Genomic DNA, 24,048 nt, shown 5'->3' on the forward strand with positions numbered 1-24,048 from the left:
GCAGCACCACCAGCCAATCGCGGGCGGCCTGGCTGGGGAGGCGGGCACGTGGCGGAGGCGTTAGCAAAGGCGCTGCGGGACTGCCGGGCGTGGTGGGGGAAGAGGACCAGCCGGGACACTCCTTGCGGTCCCTCCGTTGTTAGCACCTGGTGGCTGCCAGCTGTGAGTCCCAGCTGTGAGAAAGGGTCTTGTGGAAGTTGGAGAAGCGTAGCTTTGTGAAGGCAGCATTGTCTTTGGAAAGCAGTGTTCTGAGGTGATTGATAGAATCACCAAGTTCTGTTTCGGTTCCACCACGTCCTCGGGGATTCCCCCCCTCACAGCGACAGTTTCCCAGAACAACCTACCGGATTAGTGTTGGTATCGCATTGGTAACACTGCAGATTGTGGTTCGTTGTTGGGAGAAACGAATTGACTTTCCAGAAGCTACTTCAGTGTGATGTCTTCCAGGTGAACAGATTAAGAGACATGATCTCCGAAGAAAATGAATGGCAACCCAGTTTTATCAAAGTCGTCACAGGAGGATCTGAAAGCATCTGAAAACCAGGAAGTCGCATGCTGGGTAGAGGACAGCCATTCACGATAAGTTTGATTGCTTCCTCTTTAGCAATTCTTATCGTCCAAAAAATAGAGTCTTTGAAAGAGGAAACATTTCTTCATCGTCAAAGCCATGGTGATACAACACCTCTCCGCTTAAGACTGTTTCGAGGAATCAGGAAAGAGATGATAAAACATTTGCAAAAATAAAGGTAAATAAAAATAAAAGGCTGCAATTAAAGGTAAACAATTATAACCATAAAAGCACACTTGGTAGAATGACACATCATCAAAACCAGTATGCGTCTTTCATTCTGGCCCTCAGTATTGAGCTGAAAATTCTTTGATCAAGATTTTAGCGCTGTTAAAGTTGGACTATATTTTGTTACTCACGGAATCATAATTTTACCCTGACCATTTCCTAATCATTTAAGGATCGCATATGCGTATTTATTTCTCCTTTGGTTTGCTAGCCACTCGGCTGAGCTGGCCCAACATTCTCTCTGTGTCTGCCTGGGCAGGCCTTCTTCCTCACTCAGCAGGTCTAGTCAATGCCAAGGAGACAAGAGTGTTTATTTCCATTTCGGCTGGTAATTTTTCTGCTCAGTTTACAAATATTATTTTTTGGTGCCAGCTATGTGCTAAACAGTGGGGATTTAGCAACAAACAAGATAAACACAGTCCCTGCCCACATGGAGTTTACACTTAGAGCCAGCAAGACAGACATTCAGTAATTACACAATTTTTCTGTTATCATACTATAAGAAGTACAAGGTTCTGTGAGAGATTTTAAGAAAGGAATCAAACCTGGTCTGTAGCTTAGGGAAAGCCTACAAAATTAATACAATTTGGTGAGGTGACACAGATGAAGCCAGTCAGAGGGAAAGTCTTATCGGAAGACCTTTGTGATGGGAGAAAATTAAGGCCAGAGTGGCTGAAGTGCAGTGTCACAGTGGAGAGTGGTGAGATAGGCAGGGCCAGTGGCCCAAGACAGCTTCTCATTTTACTCTAAAAGAGATGGGAAGCTTCTGAAAGACTTGTTCTCACCATAGGGAAATGATGAAAGCCTGGTGGAAGCTCCGTTTCTGGGATGAGGAAAGATATGTGTACCATGTTGCTTTCTTGCAAGTCACAGGGACCCAAGCCATCATAAAATTTTCCTGCATAGATCTCTGCCTCACTGATACCAATATTATTCATGTTCTACAAATCCAAAGAATTTGTAAACAGGCAGTACAATAAAATCCTGTCCAAAGGACTTGAGAAATAGGATGTCCTGTTAATTGAATAAGCTAGTTACCTGAGAGCTACTATGATTAACTACCTTAGCTACCTAAAAGATATGGACTCTAGTGTCAGCCTGTTATGTCCATGGCTTTACTCCTTACTGGTTGTGTGACCTAAAATAAATTACTTGACCTCTCTGTCACCTGTAAATGGGGATAACAACCCAATAATCCTGTGAGGACTGAAGGAGTTAATGTTAGGCCCTACAAGAGTACTTGCCTACTACATGGTAGGAGATTAAAAGTATTAACTATTATTACCATGATGCTCATATGTGAATTATAAACAAATTATAACCTAGAGTTGCAGTAAACTGAAATGCACTTCCAAACAAGGTCAAGCTGTCCTTAATATTGCCTTGATGATTCAGGCACTGAAATATACATCATGTTGAAGATGTTGATATGGACTACAAGTGTATCCCAAAAGGTGTTAGAATAGTTTCCTTAGTTGCCACATCTTATCATTTCCATAGAGTGGAGGAAAATTTGTAATTGGAAATCTCTTGTTTGAAAACCAGATCAATAGAAGTTTATTATGCAAATCTAACTATCTCCAGTATGTCTTAAGTATCTATAATAATACTTAAGTATTTAGCGTAAATTTCAGAAAAATTAATATACCAAATTAACCACTTTCACAGGAGATATGAAACATATCTATAAAATTTTGATAATTAAGATATCTGTCGGGTTTGAATCTTAGTAGATATTTATTGTGGTATATTAGCAACACATAAAGGACAGTGATTGTTAGTCATTCTGCTTTGGTTAGGGCACTTTTGATTGGAAGTAACTGGAAGCCATCCCTGATTAGACTTAACATAAGAAAGGAGTTGGTCAAAGACTTTAAGGCACTCTTCACAAAATACCCAGGCTATATCAGAACCAAGAACTCAATGTTCAAGTGCCTTCATGTTCATCTGTGTGTGTGTGTGTGTGTGTCTATTGGTTTCATTATTCTTTCTGCCTGCACACAGACCTTCTTCACATTGCCCCTATAGCCTCAATGTTCATAGCTTTGGTCACTAAAGAAAGGCCAATTCTCTTTTTAGTTCCTATTACATAGTCCTTAGGCAAAGATTCTGGGATTGGCGCAGCTGGGTTAAGTGTTCATACCAGGAATGATCGAAAGGCCAGGAGCATGTCATGATGTACTAACATGGCAGCTATGGATGGTATGGTTGAGGCAGTCCCTAGGAAAGGGGGTGCTAAGCAAACAAATCCATCAATATCCATTTTAAATGTCAGATCACACTGTAGTCACTCTGATGGAGCCTGAGTCACATCACTCTTCTGACTGATTTCTTTTTTCCCATGTGATACGATTCCCATCCTTGAGGGAAATACTTAAACCTCCAGTTTTGCCTTTGGAAGCCCCATTAGAATTGTAATAGCTATGATGCTAAATGGTTGTCTTAGGACACCCCCAAATTTCATGAGTCCTATGCATTAAAGAGAAAGCTCTGACATAGTTTAAACTTACTGTGAATGTCCATTACAAAACAGTTTTCCACATATCAGATTTTGTGATCCCATACCATCTGTGCACCTAAGAATAAAAATAGTATTGTACAAGACACCTGTGCACACATGTGAGCACATGAAGATAGGTGCAGCCCATCTGCACTCATGAGGAGAGCTGCATGCATCTGTGCACATAAGATTAAATGCCTGTAGTCTGTGCATATAAGGATAGGTACATGTCATCTGTGCACATAAGAGGGACATGGCATCTGTGCAGATCAGGAGAGGTAATCTGTATCTTTTGTAAGCCCAGAAGGGTCTTATTCTTATATCTTCACTCCACTGAATTAGCAGTGATTACCTGTTACAGAATTATTGTAATTCAAATTACTGCAGTATCTATGAAGCACAAAACAGACGATAAATGATGGTGGTGTTTGTGTGTTTTGTTTTGGGTTTTTTGGTTTGTTTATTTCTGGTATATGTGACACCAGTCTCCATCATGGCAATGTGATGAGCAATGGAGGCAGAACCGGGTGATGTTGGCTAGCATATAACCTAACTAAACCTTTGTTCCTGTACAGAGGGTTGACCTCATAGAGTTGTTATGAGGATTAAGTAAACTGACATGAAAAAAAGCTAACACAGTGTCTGGCACATAGGAGGCACAAAATAATTTGTTTATCCAAAAAGAATTGGCTATCTAGGACCCAGTTCTTGGTTTTTACTACCATTCTCCAATAAAAGGAACTGGGCTCCTTGGAGAAATTACTGATTCTAGGATTGAGGCAGAAAATACACAAGGTGAGCCTGGAGCATTTTGCAGTGCCAGAAAATAAGGAAGTATGCTCAGAAAGCAAAACAATGAGGGTCTATGTCTTAGCTCAGGCTGCCTTAACAAAATATCATAGACTGGTTGACTTTGACAGCAGAAATTTCTCACAGTTCTAGCTGCTGGCAAGTCCAAGATCAAGTGCAAGCAAAGTAGATTTTATTCTCAGGCTTCTCTTGGTTTGTAGGTAGCCACCACTTCACTGTGTGCTCCCATGGCCTCTTCTTTGTGTGCATGCCAGGAGAGAGAGAGCAAGCTCTCTGGTGTGTCTTCTTATAAGGGCACTAATCCCATCATAAGAGGGCCTCATGAACTCATCTAACCTTAACAAGGTCACCATTTTTTAAATATCATAATATTTGGGATTAACACTTCAACATATGAATGTTGGGGCGGGGGGGCAGGCACAAACATTCAGTCTATAATAATATGTGAAAGGGTCATAGGGGCCAAATGAAAGAGCTCCCAGTGCCCGAAGAGTCCCAATGTGGGTGGCAAAATAAATAATGTAGTATTGGATTATAACCCAAGGTATCAGATAAATATCAGTGAGTCCATGCTGATATAAATAATTGAGTAAATAAATGTCAGAGAAGAAACAAATCTCTCATGCAGAAGAATTCAAAATAATTTCAGTAGATACTCTGCCCTCAGGTGGGAGAATGTAACTCCCCACTCTCTAAGTGTGGGCTGCACATAGTGGTTTCTTTCTGAAGAGTAGTGTATGAAAAGGAGAAAAACCTGACAAACACTACTATAGCCAGGTGTTCGAAGTCAACATCAATAGTCATAAACCATGTTGATATAATGAGATGAAAATGGCACTTAACCTCTTTGATCTTCCTCTCAAAACTCATAACTAGAGTCTAGCCTTGAGAAAAACACCAAATCCCAACAGAGGGACATTCTACACAATACCTGACCAGTACTCCTCAAAACTGTCAGTGTCATCAAAAACGAGGAAAGACAGAGGAAGTCTGATAGTCTGAAGAATCCTGACGAGATGTGACAACTAAATGTAATGTGGTGTCCTGCATGGGATCACGGAACAGAAAAAGGACATTGGATAAAAGCTAAAGAAATGCCAATAAAGTATCAGCTTTATTTATTTGTAATTTATTTGATAATGTAGTAATGTTGGCTCATTAACAAATACAATATACAAATGTAAGATGTTAGTAATAGGGGACAGTGGGTGCCAGGTAAATGGGAAATCTCAGTACTATCTTTACTATATTTTGCAAACCTAAACCTGTTCTAAAAAATAAAGTCTATTTAGGAAAAAAGCATTGGAGGTACATTACCGGGTTAACATTAACTTAAAACAGAACACACTAAAACATTAACAAATCAGAGTAAGCCCAGATGTTAGCCAAAGTTGAACTCAGCAGAAGAGCCTTGAGCCTCACTTCCTGCCTTGACCACTGTGACGACTGTGTCTCTAACAGACAAACACAAGACATGCAGAGAAATGGAGCCAGGGAGAGGGAGCAGGACTACAGGGGCTCCTCCAGGAGGGGAGGATAGTGGTAAAAAGGGAAGAACAGGTGGAAAGAAACCACTTTGGGACTGATCCCAGCTGGGAATAGCCTCTCTAAGATTTTGGATGGTCTCCTTTCCTGGAGAAATTTGCCAGAAGATAGCTAGTAGATGGACTACAACTCCTACTGCTATAGCTGGCCTCGAGGCTACACTGATACTCATCACCCGCCTCCCCTACTACCCTTTCCAGATTCTGCTCACCATTGGCTAGCACGTCTAAGTACTCAGGTAACCTAATGGGGTAACCCACACCTTCATCCTTTAGAAATCTCTACCCTTTGTTACCATGTCCTTTTAAGGTCTTGGCCATTGCACTTGTCCATTTAGCATTAAGATTGGACAAGGAATCCTTCATGCAAAAGAAATACAAGAAAAATAAATCAGAAACTAATGAGCCTGGTTACCCACAAGGGGTGGTTGGGAATTGGGTATAAAAAGAATGGGGAGTGGAAAGAGAGTAGAAGGGATGAGGGGGATAGGCACACTTCTGTGAGTATATCTTTTTGTATAGCTCTGACTCTGAGAAACATAGTAAGGTTTCACATATCTCAGAAATAAATAGTTAACACCAACTGGGATGTGGGAGAAACTCAAAGTGAACAGTAACAAATGAACCTAACTGCACTACAAATGAACAACATAATCACACAGTAGCAAAGAAAGGAACTAATTGAGTAACTGTAGAAAATAGTATTTTCATTGGATAAGACTAAATAGAAGAACTATATACAAATAATATGCACTAGTCACTAAATTTTTCAAAGGAGTATGTAGTAATTCTGAATTATTTTACATATATGCTAGGACTACGCAAATAGGTAAATATATTTAGATAATGGGAGCAAGTTTCTCATTGTTGGAGAAAGAAGTTACAAATAAGGAAAGAGGAAGACTAGAAAGAACCCTGTGGTGTTGGCCTGGAATCAGAGGTAATCGGAATGAATTAATGATTTGTAGTATACACACAGATCGATATATAAACAAATATGGATGTGTGTATAGGTGTGTGAGAGAATACATATATGTGGCTTTATCCACTGAGAGGACCTACATGCAGTGACATGCCAGTAGCAATGATTCCACCTAGATCATATCATGGTTTGTAAATCTCTCTCTTCCATGAGAGGAACTAGGGCTCATTAGAGAACTGGTTGATTCCATCATTGGGCAGGGAAAGACAAGAATCTCGTACATCCTGTGCCAAGAAGTAAAGAAATGCTCATAAAATGATGGAGGGCATATCAAAAGTACATAGGAAGTTAATTTGAAGTTCCCAATGGCTAGATCTGGGACAATTTGAGTAACAAAATAAATAATAGTAATGAATGATAACATGCAGAATAAAATAAATATCTATGAGTTCAAAGAAATAAATATTTCTTTGACAAAGAAATAAAGAGCAGAGAAAAAGAACAGCTCTTTGTTACAGCAAATTCCAATTAATAAATGTAGTATTGAAATAGTGAATCACCTTTAGACAGCACTGCAGTAATACTTGTTGCAGGTATGAATCATCAATGAAAATATAATGAGAAATAGAATATTTACATATTCTCAGAGTATCTCCTCACAAGATACTTACAAGTGACAATGGAAAAAGTAATATCTTTAGTACAGTGGAGAAACCTGCAAGGTACCATCTTAACCAAGTGATCAAAGTTAACATCAGCAGGAATCAGACACATCAACACCATGGCCCCGATATGATGGATGCACTGAGAAAGGCAAGTGACTTCTGTGGCATTCTTGCCAAATGCATAACCTCAGCCTAATCACAAGAAAATGTCAGGTAAACTCAAATTGAGTAACAGTCTATGGAATAACTGGACAGTACTCTTCAAAAATATTAGGTCATAAAAGACAAAGAAATGCTCAGAAATTGTCCCAGATTAGAGGAGACTGAAGTGACATGACAACTAAAAGCAACTCAGGTTGTTAGATCGGGCTCTGGACCTGAAAAAAGAAACTAGTGGGATTGTTACGGAGCAGCAAATGGAGTCCTGCTGCCCGCCACCGCCTTCTAGGCAAAATTCCAGAGGCAAAGGTTTAGTCATAAAGGAAAGGGGTCTTTATTCAAAAGCAGTCTCTTAAGCCTACAAATCACAGCTTTAATCACTTAAACCTGTCAATTAAGACTAAAGTCTTAACACCTGCGTTCTCCTAGCATTTTCCCCCTGTTAGTTTTTAGTTATTTTATTTCTATAGGATTAGTTAACAAACTAAACAACATAATATAAAAAAGCTACACAATTTTGGAAGAATGACAGGCTTCTGCCTCAGAGCCTGTTCCCTCAAGAACACCCAAAGAATAAAGGATTAAAAAAAGAACACCCAAAAAATAAACCTGCCACCCATCTGCCAGGCCAGCCGGATCCTAGGCTGTGCCTGGAGTTCCTTCCCATCCGAAATATGGTCTGTTGGGAAATGCAGGCAGCTGCAGCACAATCATCCAAGCATCCTCGAGGAAAAAGAGAGCCCTTCTTTTATTTCAAATCTTCTTGCCCATAATTCCATACACTCTGGAGGCATTCAGCTTCTCTGCCAGTCCAGTCCTACACCGTTTACCATCACCTCAGGCCACCTCCTCCTGTGGCTCCTCCCTACTTCTCCCCAGTGATCTGATGGGATCTCTCTGTATCAGGATAACCGGAGAAAATCAATTTGGGTCTTTAGATTTGTTAACAGTGTTATGCCAACATTAATTTCCTAAGTTTGATCTTTGTTCCATGGTCCTATCAGCTTCTGCTGGGAATGGAAGCAGCCATTGTGCAGAAGAGACAGGGACACCTCCCTCACTGCCCTGCACCACTCAGATACCACTGGTCTTCCTGGCCTGCAGGAGGTAAGATTCTCCATGCACACAAGACAGACAAATTTCCCTCACTAGCACCCAATTCCTGCCCCAAGGCTCTTACAGAGGTTGTTAGCAAGTTGCTCCCCTATGGGATAGGAATCTGCCACACAGAGGTTACGTAAGCTTGACTTCCAAATCAAAAAAGACAAAAGTAACAATTGCTAGAGTTGATTGCATAAATATTTGAAGCTTTTGGATATAAAAATGCACAATAAAATTAGTAACAAATAAGAAACTGGAAAAATATTTGCAGCATATAACAAAGTATGAATATCTTTATCATACAAGAAACTCTTAAAAATCAATAACCAAAAGATGAAGAGCACAATAGTAATATGTCAAGAGATATGAACAAACATTTTGCAAAGAAATACTAATGTCCTGAGACATGAAAAAATAAGATCTTATTGTTAAAGAAATATAATTAAATCAATGAGATACTGTATTTTGTCTATGATTATAAATCATTAAAAAAGAATAATAAATGGTGTTAGTGAGAAAGTAAGAAAATTGGTGTTTCATATATGGTCAGTGGGAGAGTAGTTTGGTAAAAACCTTTCTGAAAGGTTAATTGGCAATTTGCAATAAAAACCCTGATACAGAGAGATCTGATCAGATCACTGGGGAGAAGTAGGGAGGGGCTGTAGGAGGAGTTTGCAGAGGCAATTATAAACAGTCTAGGATGGGATTGGCTGAGAAGTTGAATGCCTCCAGATCCCATAGAAATAAAAAGAGGGCTGGCTCTCCAACTCAAGGGCTCTCTGGCTCTCAGACTCTGCTTCCCGGGTGATCGTGCTGCAGCTGACTGCCCTTCTCCACAGACAGTATTTTGGATGGGAAGGAACTCCAGGCCCAGCCTAGGATCAGGCTGGCCTGGCGGAGGGTGGCACGTTTATTCTTTGAGGGTACAAGCTCTGAGGTAGAAGCCTGCCATTCTTCCAAAATTGCATAACTTTTGTATCTCATGTTGTTTTAGTTTGTAAACTAACCTATAGAAATTTTACTGTGTATAATGTGCGTGCACGTTTTTGTGTGCGTTATACATGGAATTATTATACACATACTCATTATTATACCCATGGTATATTATCATTATACCCATGTATAATGCACATCCTTATTTTTCCCTCAAAAATTTAGGCAAAAAAAGTGCCCATTATACACAGAAAAATATAGTAAAAACTAACGGGGAAATGATAGGAGAACCCAGGTGTTAGAGTTTAGCCTTAATTGATAGGCTAAAGTGATTAAAGCTGTAACTAAGAATTAAAGAGTTTAGCCTTAATTGAAGGCCTAAGTGACTAATTCTTGTGGAAAGCTCTTATTCCAAAATTGTGAAGCTTTTGAATAAAGACTCCTTTCCTTTATCACAAAACCTTTGCCTCTGGAATTTTGCCTAGAGGGTGGCGGCTGGGAACAGGACCCCAAATTGCTGTTCAGTAACAACCCTAGGAGTGTGCATATCCTCTGACCCACCTATTCTACTTCAGTCATTTATTTTAAGATCATCCTATATTCATGCAAAGATGCAAGGAAGTACATTATACTGTTGTTTACAATAGCAGAGAAAGAGAGAATTCATGAAAATGTCTATTTGAATGAGCCTCAACCAGTGGTGACCAAATTCTCAAAATCAACAGAAAAAGATATGCCCAACATAGGTTATTGCCTCACAAGTAACAGGATAATGACTGGGACTATTATTGGATTTTTTGCCACCCTTTTTTCTTTTGTCTTCTCCCTTGAGGAACTGAGTGCCTATTTGTATGGATTGTACTATAATTTGATCACTGGTGCACAGAACTCTGTCACCCCCACCTGGTCTCAGGTGTTGATTAAAAATGTTCTTCTCTGTGATGTCTGTTGTTTGAACTGTGGAAGAAAAGGGGAAGTGTAATAAAGCAGTGCCTGAAAGTAACCTCACAGGGTGATCTGATCACAAATTCCTAACTGGGCAGGTCATGGTGGAGTGTTAGGCTCCAGGCGTATAACTTTAATAAAAGGTTTATCTTCGTTCAACAAACACTGTCCCTGGTTCTTGTGCATCTAGGTTAACACACCTTTGAAATGCCAGACTATTTCTTTTTCAGACCTCATGGAGGCTAACCACCCTCAAGGGAGCACTTGATCTTATTCACTATCCTGTAATAAAGATTTCCCCACTTCTCACCTTCATGTAATCTTCCTTATGTTCCCTTCTCAACTTAATCAGGGTACATACCTGGGTCCACAGTCAATGGATGCTTCTTCACACATTAATATTTCTCTCTTTCTCTTTCCCTTCCTTCTCTCTGAAAATAAATAAAAATAAAATCTTTAGGAAAATAATTTCTTAATAATACTGTCATCCTCCAGAGCACTTAAGATCTAGTTTCCTGGTACATTATCAGTTTGACTCAGATAAATTCTTATTTGGACATTTCTTACATCAGCTGAACAAAACCTAAAATCAATTACTTGTTTCTTCTTTCTTTCTAAAAGATATGCATAACTAGCTTTGGAAGATAACATAATATGTATTATATAGAATATTATACTTCTAATTTTAAAAACTGAACTTTATCAGTCTTATTAGATTCATTCTTCTTTATAAATTAATGTACCAAATCTTATATAGTGCTTCTTTTTTAATGAGGATTTACAATGTAAAATATATACCAAAATACATACATTTTAATGACAAGAGTTTTTTTAGAAAAAAGTGTGAATAACTTTTTAATAGCAACAAAAGCTTATGTTTAATAAAGGCTCATATTTCTAGAAAGCATATATTTGCATATATTATCTGGAATACTGTATTTGAATATTGTAGAATCAGAAGCTTGTGGAAAATGAGAATTATAATACCATAGAAAATCATGAAAAAGTCACCAATGGGTGGAAGCAACCCAAATGTCCATTAGTAGTGAATGGATAAACAAAATGTAGTATATACATATAATGGAATACTGTGCAGCCTTATAAAAGGAAGAAATTCTGTAACATGCTACATGTATGAATCTTGAGGATATAATGCTAAGTTAAATAAGCAGGCAAAAGGACTGCATAATACTGTATAATTCCATTATATGGGGTATCTAGAGTAGTCATATTTATAGATATAGGAAATTGGATGGTGGTTACCAGAGACTGGGGGTAGGGAGGAAAGAATTGTTGTTTAATGGGTATAAAGTTCTAATTCTGCAAGACAAAGTTCCAGAGATCTGCTTAACAGCAGCATAAACATACTTAATACTACTGAATTTATACTTAAAAATTGTTAAAATGGCACCTTTTTTTTTTTACCACAAAATAAACAAACAGCCTTCTTGAGTTACAAAGGTCACAGATGATTCTGAGCACTCAAGTTAGTAGAGGAGCTATTTATTCCTTCATTTCCATATCTATAGACCATCAGCTATATGCAAGGCCCTTTGCTTAACATTGGGTTAGAAGGTGATTAAGACACTATTCCTGCTCTCAAGAGTTTTCACTGTAGTTGGAGACAGAGAGAAATAAGCAGTGTAATATTGGCTGCATATAATATGGATAAGTACCAGTGCCAAAGAAAAACACAAAGTAGGATGATTCATTTGGCTTTGGAGTGGTGGTCAAAAAAGACATCCCTTTGTTTTTCTGGAGTACTAAAATAAATATAAGTTAGCTGAGCAAAGCTGCAAAATGAAAAACCAGGTGAAAGCATAGTGAGGAAGTCAGGGACAGTGAGTAGCGTGATGTGAGCCAAGTTTAGGGTTGGAGAGGGCTGAGGAGCTTGAGGAGACTGAAGATGGAGATCTTCCCAAGCAGTTTGGATATTATCTTGAGATCAGTAAAAAGTCAAGAAAGCTGCTTTTTAAAAATTTTTTATTTTTATATTATTTTTTCCCTTCACCATTTATCCCTCCTATAGCGTCTTCCACCACAACCCACCCACTTCCACCCGGCATAATGAAAGCTTCTTAATGAAGGAAATATGTCCAAATTTGCATCTTAAAAGGATTACCCTGGCTGCTACAGTGAGATACAGATTGAAGGAGAACAAGACCAGAGGCAAGAATATTAGTAAAGGAGTTCTGGCCAAGATGGAGGTGTAGGTAGAAATGCTTTGCTTCCTTGCACAACCAAAAGGAGGATAACAACCTATCTAAAGCCAATAAACAACCAGAAGTGCCAGAAAACCAAATTGTGTGGAACTCTGACAACCAAGGAATTAAAGAAACAGTCAAACAGAACACCCAGACCAGTAAGAACGCTGGCAAGGCAGCGGACCCTGTAGGCAGGACTGGCTGAACAGGAACTGAGACAGAGCTGACTGAGGACTATGGCGGTTGCCACAATGAGAGAAACTCTCAGTCTCAGATGAGTTCATTGGGAAGTGGGCTAGAACTGAGCAGGTGAGCCACATTGACCCTCTCTGGCCCCTCCCCCATGGGTTGCCCTGCCTGGATGAATACCTAAGGCCCCACCCCCTTACAATTTAACAGTTGCACTGAGACAAAGAAATATGGCCCAAATGAAAGAACAGAGCAAAACTTCAGAAAGAGAGCTAAGTGATGAGGCAATAGCCAACCTATAATGGAGAATTTAAAGCCCTGGTAATCAAAATGCTTGCAGAAGTGATTGAGCTTGGTTGAAAAATGAAAAAAAAATGATACCCAAAATGAAATAAAGCAAAATATTCAGGGAGCCAACAGTGACGGGAAGGAAACCAGGACTCAAGGGAACGATTTGGAACAAAAGGAAGAAATAAACATTCAACCAGAACAGAATGAAGAAACAAGAATTCAAAATAATGAAGAGAGGCTGAGGAATCCCTGGGACAACCTGAAACATTCCAATATCCAAATTATAGGGGTACAAGAAGGAGAACAACAGCAAGAAATTGAAAACTTATTTGAATAAATAATGAAGGTCAACTTTCCCAATCTGCCAAATGAAATAGACTTGTAAGAAGTCCAGGAAGCCCAGAGAGTCCCAAAGAAGTTGGACCCAAAGGGGAACACACCAAGGCTCATTATCATTAAGTTACCCAAGATTAAAGACAAAGAGAGAATCTTAAATGCAGCAAGAGAAAGGGAGACAATTACCTACCAAGGAGTGCCCATAAGGCCATCACCTGATTTCTCAAAAGAAACCTTGCAGGCAAAGGAGTATTTGAAGTCATGAAAGGCAAGGGTATACATCCAGGATTACTCTATTCAGCAAAGCTATCATTTAGAATGGAAGGGTATATAAAGTGCTTCCCAGATAGGGTCAAGTTAAAGGAGTTCATCATTGCCAAGCTCTCATTATATGAAATGTTAGAGGGACTTACCTAAGAAAAAGAAGATCAAAAATATGAACAGTAAAATGACAACAAACTCACAACTATCAACAAATGAACCTAAAAGAAAACAAGAACTAAGCAAACAAGTAGAACAAGAACAGAATCAGGGAAATGGACATCACATGGAGAGATTTCAGTGGGAAGGGGGAAGGGAGGAATAGGGGGGGCAAGGTACAGGGAAGAAGAAGCATAATTGGTAGGTATAAAATAGATGGGGAGAGCTCAAAAATGGTATAGGAAACAGAGAACTCAAAGAACTTATATGTACATCCCATGGACATGAACTAAGGAGGGGGAATGGTGGAGGGTGAGGGGGTGCAGGGTGGAAGGGGGAAAAAGGGGGAGAAATTGGGAAAGCTGTAATAGCATAATCAATAAAATAAACTTAAAAAAAGAATATTAGTAAAGCTTTAACCATAAGGAAGTGACATGTAACCTTTGCAGTACACTGAGAAATGAGTAGGAGGAGTAGAAATGATGAGTTTAGACAGTTTTTTCTAAAAGTGGCTTTGAACAAGTGGAGATAGTAACATATCTTCAGGGAAATCTGAAGTAAAAGGGTATGTGGTGTGTGTGTGTGTGTGTGTGTGTGTGCACACACACGTGAAGATGAGATTGATAGGCTCATTCAAACACAGATAGGACAAAAAGGAACTATTCCCTAAGGGGATGGGACCAGATCTCACTTAACAGAACTTGGGAGGTGGAGGGGAGGACACTCTTTCTATTTTAACAATGGGAAAAGAGGAAAGGATGGATTTAGGTGTCAGTTTGTAGCTTTCCCACCAGAAACTTAAGAAGTTCCATATTATGGTTTGTTTTTATTCTGTAGAATAGAAGGGAAGCTCATCCTTGAAAAGTAAATGATGAGATGATGCTTTACAGAGATATTTAAGTGTGAAATTGGAACTCAGATCATTAGAAAAGAGAAATGACTCTAGGAAAGTAAAACTTCAGAGCAGCACGGGGCCTAGTAGAAGCTGGAGATTATAATTCTGTCCAGTGTGTTTTTTGTGGTTGTTTCTACAGAGCCTAGCACAAAAGACATTTCTTTAGAATCTGATCTATTATAGATGCTCTACCTGGCCTCAGCCTGTGCATCCCTAGACCATTGCATCTAGACTCAGAATACCTTAAAGATTACCCCTGAAGTTAATACGGGTCTGAGAAAAAATAATGAAGAGACACTTGTCCTTCCAGAAATCAAAATATACTATTAAGTTACTGCTATTAAAACAGTATGATATTGGTCCAAGATTAGACAACTAGACTAGTGTAACTGAATAGAAAGCTCCAAAGTAGAGATAGTTATATGTAGGAATTTAAATATTACCAAAAAAAAAAAGTGGCCCTTTAAATTATATGGGAAAGCAAAGAATCAGTTAGTAAATGTGACTTGATGTTTTTTAGATGCATCTATAAAGAGATAAAATTACTTAAACAGCAACACATAGAAATTCTGGAATTGAAAAGTACAATAATCAAAATGAAAACTTCACTAGAGAGGCTCAACAGAAGATTTGAGTTGGCAGAACTAAATTTAGTGAAGTTGAAGATAGAACAATATAGAATCAGAAGTATAAAGAGTACAAAAAGAAAAGAAAAATGAAGAGCCTCAGAAAAATGTGAGACACCATTATATGCACCAAAATACAAATAGTGGAATTAACAACAATAGAGGAGAGAGAAGAGCCTTAAAAGTATTTGAAGAAAAAAATCGCTGAAATTTTCCAAAGTTACTATAAATAAAACCCATCAATTTATATAACCAAGAAGCTCAACAAACATCAGGTATGATAAACAAATAGATCCATACCCAGACACATCAAGGCAAAACTGTTGTGAGTTAGAGACAAAGATAAAATCATGAAAACAATGAAAGAAAATTCATCACACACAAGGACACCCCAGTAAGATTGACAGCAGACTTTTCATATGAAAACAATAGAAGCCAGAAGCCACTGGGATGGTATAGTCAAAGTATTGAAAGTAAAATATTGCCAAATAAGAATCTTATATCCAGTAAAATTAGCTTTTAAAAATAAAAACATTCCCAAATAAAATCTGAGAGAATTTTTTGATAGCACACCTGCTTGACAGGAAATATTCAAGCAGAAAGCAAGTGATCCCAGATAGTGATTTGAATATATACACACCACTGGTAATGGTAATGATGTAGTAATTGCAAAAGACAGTGCATAGTTGTATATTTTTTCTGTATTCCCCAAACTTATTTAAAAAACAGTGTGTATGTAATTGTAATATATAGAATTACAGTGTATTTGACAATAACGTTATGTAGAAGGAATTTTGGAGCAAAGCTAAATGGAATACAAAAAGGATACAAGATGATAATTCAAATCTACAGTAATAAATGAAGAAAACTAGAAAGGATAAGAAGGTAATATAACAACCACGTAAATATATACTTGCTTTCCTCTCTTTTCTGTTTCTCATACACATGAGACTACATAATGCATTAGTTATAACAATGTATTGTTAGGTTTACATAGAGAAACATAATATGGATGGAATAGAGCTATTTAGGAGTAAATTTCTATATTTCACTGGAACTAAGTTATTATAAATCTGAAGTAGAGTTTGATAAGTTAAGCTAAAATTAGAATATGGTAATTGTTATACAACCATGTAAATATACAAAAAAAATTGAAATATTGAATTGTATACCTTAAATCAGTAAATTGTATGATATGTAAGTTACATCTTTTTTAAAAATATATATTTTCTTGATTTTGACATTATAGTTGTCCCATTTTTTTCTCCCCTTTATTCCCTTTTCCTTGTACCGCCCCCGCACCATCCTTCCCCCAACTTGGTTCATGTCCATGGGTTGTACATATAAATTCTTTGGCTTCTCCATTTCCCATACTATTCTTAACCTCCCTCTCTCTATTTTGTACCTACCATTTATGCTTCTTATTCCCTTTAACTTTTCCCCAATCCCACCACCCCCTGCTGATAACGCTCCACATAATTTCTATTTCTGTGATTCTGTTCCTATTTTAGTTGTTTGCTTAGTTCATTTTTGTCTTTGTTTTTATTTTTTTAGGTTCAGTTATTGATAGTTGTAAGTTTGTTGTCATTTTACTGTTAATAGTTTTGATCATCTTTTTCTTAGATAAGTCCCTTTAACATTTCATATAATAAGGGCTTGGTGATGATGAACTCCTTTAGCTTTACCTTGTCTTGGAAACACTTTATCTGCCCTTCCATTCTAAATGATAGTTTTGCTGGATAGAGTAATCCTGGATGTATATCCTCGCCTTTCATGACTTCAAATACTCCTTTCCAGCCCCATCCTGCCTGCAAGGTTTCTTTTGAGAAATCAGGTGATAGCCTTATGGGCACTCCTTGGTAGGTAACTGTCTCCTTTTCTCTTGCTGCTTTTAAGATTCTCTCCTTGTCTCTAATCTTGGGTAACTTAATGATGATGAGCCTTGGTGTGCACTTCCTTGGGTCCAACTTCTTTGGGACTCTCTGAGCTTTTTGGACTTCCTGGAATTCTATTTCCTTTGGCAGATCGGGGGAGTTGACCTTCATTATTTATTCAAATAAGTTTTCAATTTCTTGCTCTTCCTCTTCTCCTTCTGCCACCCCTATGATTCAGATGTTGGAATGTTTAAAGCTGTCCCAGAGGCTCCTAAACCTCTCCTCATTGTTTGAATTCTTGGTTCTTCATTCTGTTCTGGTTGAATGTTTAATTCTTTCTTTTGCTCCAAATCATTGATTTGAGTCCTGGTTTCCTCCCCTTCACTTTTGGTTCCCTGTACATTTTCTTTTTTTTCACATTAGCCTTCACTTTTTCCTCTATTTTGTGACCATACTCAACCATTTCTCGTTGAGCATCCTTATTACCAGTGTTTTGAACTCTGCATCTGATAGGCTGGCTATCTCTTCATCACTTAGTTGCATTTTTTCTGGAGCTTAGATCTGTTCTTTCATTTGGGCCATATTTCTTTGTCTTGGCACAGCTGTTACATTGTAAGGGGCAGAGCCTTAGGTATTCGCCAGATGAGGCAACCTGCATTGCTGTGTTGTGGTGTTGTCTGTGGGGGAGGGGTCCAAGAGGGAGCAGTGCCACTTGCTCATCTCTGGGCTGGCTTTCAGTCACTTCCCCCATCACCCACAAGCAAATCAGGCCCTTCTGATGCTGATTCTTGGGTGGGTGGTTTTGTGTATGTTCTAGGACCCTACGGGTCTCTCCAATGAACTCTCCTGTGAGGCTAGGAGTTTCTCCTGCTGCCTCAACCCCCACAGGATTTTTCAGCCAGTGGTTTTGAGGCTTTATTTCCCTGCACTGGAACCCTGGGTTGCATGGTCTGTCTCTCTCCCCTGTTGCTCCTCTCAGTTATCTGCAGGCAAATATGGGACCACCCACTCCACCAGCCACTTCCTTGCCCAGTCAGCCAGCCACCACCTTGCTGCCAGTCCTCTCCACCCCAGCTGCCTGTCTCCACCCCTTTTACTGGTCTGTATGAATGTTTCTTCTTTAACTACTTGGTTGTCAGACTTCCATATGGTTGGATTTTCTGTCAGTTCTGGTTGTTTTTTGTTTTTAAATTTGTCATTGTCCTTGTTTTGGTTGTGCAAGGAAGCAAAGTGTATCTACCTATGCCTGCATCTTGGCCAGAAGTCCTTTGATATCTTAACAAAGATTTCATATTAAAAAGACATGGAAGATCTGAATAGCAACATATAACTGTGATTTAATAGATAAAATATATCAATACTGTATTGATATATTTTCTTTTCAAATATCCATGGAATATTCAAACACAAATAATTACATTGGACAATAAAAGAAATGTGAATAAATTTCCAAAAGTAGAACTTCTATTGTCCACATAAAACTAGATGTTAAAAAAGGATCAATTAAATAATCAAATAATTTATAAATCAAAAGAAAAACAGTTTAAAAAAATCCTTTTGAATTAAGAATAGAAATATCATATGATCCAGCAATTCCTCTTCTGGGTATTTGTCCAAATAATATAAAAACTCTAATTCAAAAAGGTATATGTACCCCTATGTTCATTGCAACATTATTTACAATAGCCAAAATACAGAAACAATCTAAGTGTCCTTCAATGAATGAATGGAAATAGGAGATGTGATATAGATAGATAGATGAACAGATAGAGGTAGATACACAAACACAACACAGTGAAATACTACTCAGCCATGAAAAGAATGAAACGTTGCCACCTGAGGCAACATGAATGAATCTTGATGGTATTATGCCAAGTGAAATCATACAGAAAATGACAAAAACTGTATGATTTCACTCATGTGGAATATAAAGCAAAAACAAACAAACAAAACAAAAACAAACTCATGGATACAGACAATGAATTTGTGGTCACTAGATGAGAAGGGAGGTGGGGGAAGGGCAAAGTGGGTAAAGGGAGTCAAATTTATGGTGAGGAATGGAAATTAGACCTTTGATGGTAAGCACACTCTAGTGTATACAGATATCAAATTATAATGTTGCACATCTGAAACTTATATAATGTTACTAACCAATATTACTGCAATAAAAAGTATCTTGGGTATAATAAATTTTGGATATAATAAAAATGGCAGTTTCAGTTATGTTTAGAAAAATTATTGTGAGAACAGTGTATATAAAATTTTGAGGCTATAGTCAAAGTTTTAGTTACTCAAAAAATTATAGTTTTAAAGGTTGTATAATTGGAAGGAGTAAATGGGCAAACATACCATTCTTTGATGCAGTCACCAGCAAGCAGTGTCTGTGGCATTGTGGGTGAGATGAGACAAATTCACATGGACTACGGAGTCCTGTGGAGGAAAAGAGATGGCACAGCTACTCTCTTAAGAGGAGAATGCCTTGGAGCACCTCAGCCACTATCTCAAGAGGAAAGCACCCCGACCCTTGCCCTGACAGGCTTTTATTGACTTAATTTGCATAGGAATACAGGGCATATATGGAAAGCTCATCAATCATTGTCAGGCAGTAATAATCAAATAGATAACATTCAAAGAACTCTGAGGGCTTATTTTGAGTCAGGGTCAGATAGCTAAAGGACCATAAAACTTTGGGGAAACAAACTCATTTCATGCTTGGACCCTTATCATTTAAATTGAGGGAATTAGCAAAGCAGGTTTCACAGGATTTTATACATTCTTTCTCAGGCCTGATTGGGGGGGGGGGGGACCTGCCCTTGCCAGCACAGGGTCACACCCACCTCCAGCATTGTTTCGAGCTTAGGTTGAGCAGGGGAAGTGAGGCAGCCAAGAGATTAGGAGACTTCTTGCAGACAGAATGAGGACTCTGGCCATGTCAAAGCCAAGGGACGAGGGTCCATCATCTCCTTTCTCCATAGCCCCCCTCCCTGAGGGCCCCCTTGTGACTGTGCCTGTCTTAGGTCGTCCCTCCCTTGAGGAATCTTACCCATCATTGGCTAACTGGTCATGCACTGGGGGCCAGGCAGGGTGAAGTAAAGTGCACAGAGGTGGTGCTCCTGCCAGGGAATTAAGCTTTGTCTCCTTAGTGGCTTAGGGTCCCAAGGTCTCTCACTCAGCCTTAGCCATGGGGGGTTACAGCTTCTGAAACCAGGCAGGGGGGTTCCCAACAATTCTTGGGAGTAAAAGGATTTTTTTTTAATCTGAAGACTGACATTTATGAAGGTTCTCAGGAATACAAGGTAATCAGAACATGAAAATATGAATGGCCATGGTTAAGGAATTGGCCATGGTTAAAACTAACCTTCACTTACACTTCTGACACAATAGGAGAATCATCTTGCTTTTCATGTGACCACCTTGAGGGGTCAGTCTTTTCTTGGCAATGGAGTGACATACATATACAATAGATCTACCATGAAGTGAACTGGCACAAAAGGCCACATTTCACACAGCCTGTGAAAGTCATATCGATTGCTAGTGTCACAAGCAAAGCCATTGGCAGAGGTGGATAGGGCAAGTTTCAAACAGGCTAGTAACCGGGGAAGGGAAATCAATGAATAAAGGATGCTGATATGAAAGAGTTAAATAGCAAGGGAAGACTCTTGGGAAAATTAATAGAGTGGCCCTCTTTGTCCTCACGCAGTGACAGTCTAGAGGGAAATCTGTAGAATATCACCATACACCTCCTTCACCAACATATAACTCAATTCTCAGTTAATTTTAAGAATTTTGCATAATTGCAATTTTAACCCAAGTTTCTGAAGTATAAAATTGACTTTTTATAATGCTTGTTTAATTTTTAGGACACAGATCATTCATATTTTATTTCACTATACTATGAAATTTTGGTTCCTGTTTTAAAAATATTCACTTCAATTTCCCTTTTTCTTTCTTCCTTTCTTTCTTTCTTTCTTTCTTTTTTTTTTTTTTTGCTTTTTATTCTAGGATAATGAGCACCTCCTACAAATTAACCTTTCATCAGCAATTGGCTCCTTAGTGTGTATTGTTTTTACTGATCACTGAAAAGGTGAAGGCAAAAGTCTGGAGGCAGGTGTGGAACAACTCAGAGGTGGAGTTAGCTGCCATCCTGGCCCATCATCAGAAGGGCTTGGTGCAGGTGAGGTCCTCTGAGTAGGGGGTGCACACTGTCAACTCAGTTTGCCTGGCCCACTGTGCACTGGAAAATAGAAGATTGGCCCTAGACAGTCACAAGTTGACACTACTGCAATTGGTCTCAAACATTCAAATCCAAACACTTGATTTTCCTTGAATGATCAATGGTAATCAAGTGAAAGTCACTCTTCTGGTCTACGCTGCCCAGCTTTTGTGTAAAGTAAGGCTTTACTTCAGTTGCTCCCTTCTCTCTTACCTCACACAGGGGCAGCCTCCAAAGCAGCCAGTTTCTCTTGATTACAGCCAAAACCTATAGAAAACAGGGCTGGAAGGTGCACCATTGGCGACGGTACCCAAGCCTCTCACAGGGAAGGTTCTCTTGCCTTTCAGAAACCATCTGAGACACACACGAAGATTACCACTGAGTTGGCTGCCAGTATCGGTGTCCAGGGTTTGGAGTGACAAGCAGTTTTTTTCCTTGAAGCAGTGAATTACAAACTTCTGTGCCAAAGAAAAGATGCATCTGATGGGCATGTAGCATGTCACGGCCTGTTCTAACACTTCTTTTTGTATTTGTACTCCAGACCTACATACCACTACTCAACTGTGACTCTGATAAGGCCTTCGGCATTTTTAAAAACCTGGTGTAATATGTCGTTGTATGAGGTAAATGGAGAGGGTTTGGCTCTCAACAATGATTGACGTGAGGCTGCCATATTTTATCTTTTCTGCCTTGCTACAGGTCACCTAAGTACCTTTTCCAAGAGAGGCTTCAAAGTAAAGTATTGTTCTCTTATCTTATTTTTTGAAGTTTGTCAATGCATGGAAAAATAAAGTGTTTTTTTTAAATTAAACATAAGTATGAGTCATAACTGTGCTCATTTTTGGATGCACATTCTAATACAGTAAACAATTCAGGGGAATGCCACTTGGCATGGGTAGATCTCTCTGGTGGCCGAAGCTGACTGGCCTTTGGCATCCTGTTGATCATAACCTGAAACAAACCCCTGCCCCAGCCTCAACAGGTTTGCTCACCCAAGGACTTGTGAGCCACACCATCCCTGGGATCTTTCCACCATTGCTTTTCCCAGCTCTTGGATTTCTAATCTAATTGACAGTATGAAAATACTAATGTGGTTGGTTAAACCAACTCATGTATTTTGGCTTCAAGGTACTACCTCAGGATTTTAAATGTTGTACATCAGATATTGAATATTTAGTGCATGGCTACATTGATGAGTCACCACCAAACAAACAAAACTGGATTTCCCTCTGGGTGTGCGACTTCCCTTCTTGTAATTCACCTCGTACATATATCTGTCTAGCCCAAAAGGGTGTGTGCAATTATTTCAGTGTGGGAGAATTTCAAATGATTAGCTACAGTCTCAGTGTTTTGAAGGTGTGACAGTTGTGGGCAAAACCAGATAATTAATTAGACTTGAACAGTCTGTGTGCCCAACGTCTGTCCTTGAGATTAACTGAAACCATTCCAGAAAGAAAAAAAAATAAGAAAAAGAAAAAGGGATTACTTATGTCCTTTAGAACACAAATCACAAACTTTAAGATGTTTCAATAATTCTTAAAATGTCATTAATTGCCCTCATTCCCCATGCTTAAAGGGATTTATTGAGTTATTTTCCCATGACAACTTAAACTAAAAAACTCTGAGTTGGAAAAAAGGAATGGAAATGATTGGCTTTGATGAATCCAAGTTAGAGTTGCATACTAACTATGGACTCAGAGAATTTAAAGGGGTAGATGTGCTCTGAAAATAGACTCTGAATTAACACAGCACCCTGTGGGAGGTAGCAAACGACGTGAAGCTGCAGAGCACTCCCCCAGTAAATGGGTCATCCCAGGCTTAATTCTGTCATGGTTTCAGGACCAGGCACAGTGCTGTGATTTCACAGATAAGATCTTTTGCTCCGAGCCAAAATATAGGGAAGCCTCTCCCTGCATCATCCTACAAAACAAAACCAGCAGGATACCCAGAGCCCTGGCATCACATCCTGACACCCCAGGCAGACCCCTGCTCAGCCCAGAGACACCTGCTGGCTTCTTGAATGGTTATCAAGCTTCAAGTAACTTCAGAGGATTGAAGAAAACACTGAACTTTTCAGCTTTATTAAGAAGCAGACACTCTTCAGCCTGCGGAGAGAGCATCAGAGTAGGCAAACAACAACTTCCCAACAGTGGACTTCACATTCTGACTCAGTGATGATCATCCCTAGAATGATTTTTCATGAACTAGATCCGTCAATGTTAAATTCAGGGTAAAGAGGAAAGGAGAAGAGATACTTTTCCAGTAAAGACAAGATAATAAATTTAGGATTGTGTCAACCACATAGGGGTTTCTGGAAAGCTCTCCCAGACTCATTGGAACCCAGGCCATTGCCTCATCCCAGGAGCAACCCAATCAAGATGTGGCTGTTTCAGTTTAACCTCTGCTCACCATGGTCATTGCTGTCTGCAGAGGGTCCACCATCTTTCTGTCATTCACTCAAGATCCAAGGTCCTGACAGTCGGTCTGTGATTGGCTGAGTGTGGGTCCCATACCTGCTCCCATCCTATGAGCAACCGAGAGAAAGGTTTGCCTCCTTAAGCGTCCACAGAGGGTGAGGGAGGGTGAGTGGGAGGCAACGACGTGGGGTTACCTCTGTACTGAGGC

General features: G+C 39.1%; 2 long non-coding RNA genes across 2 annotated transcripts; one reads left to right on the forward strand and one right to left on the reverse strand.

Moving 5' to 3' along the window:
- The first annotated feature begins 240 nt into the window (after positions 1-240).
- Positions 241-22,214, forward strand: LOC123478423 (uncharacterized). Its single transcript, XR_006653625.2, has 4 exons — positions 241-746; positions 8,401-8,503; positions 21,213-21,384; positions 21,646-22,214. It is a non-coding gene; the product is annotated as an uncharacterized lncRNA (long non-coding RNA).
- LOC128779584 (uncharacterized) lies at positions 564-19,711 on the reverse strand. The gene is made up of 3 exons (XR_008425627.1): positions 19,560-19,711; positions 10,737-10,806; positions 564-696 (listed from the first exon to the last, which is right to left on the reverse strand). It is a non-coding gene; the product is annotated as an uncharacterized lncRNA (long non-coding RNA).
- Positions 22,215-24,048: the final 1,834 nt, after the last annotated feature.

Source organism: Desmodus rotundus, chromosome 12 (assembly GCF_022682495.2).
Source record: "Desmodus rotundus isolate HL8 chromosome 12, HLdesRot8A.1, whole genome shotgun sequence".
Taxonomy (NCBI): Eukaryota; Metazoa; Chordata; class Mammalia; order Chiroptera; family Phyllostomidae; genus Desmodus; species Desmodus rotundus.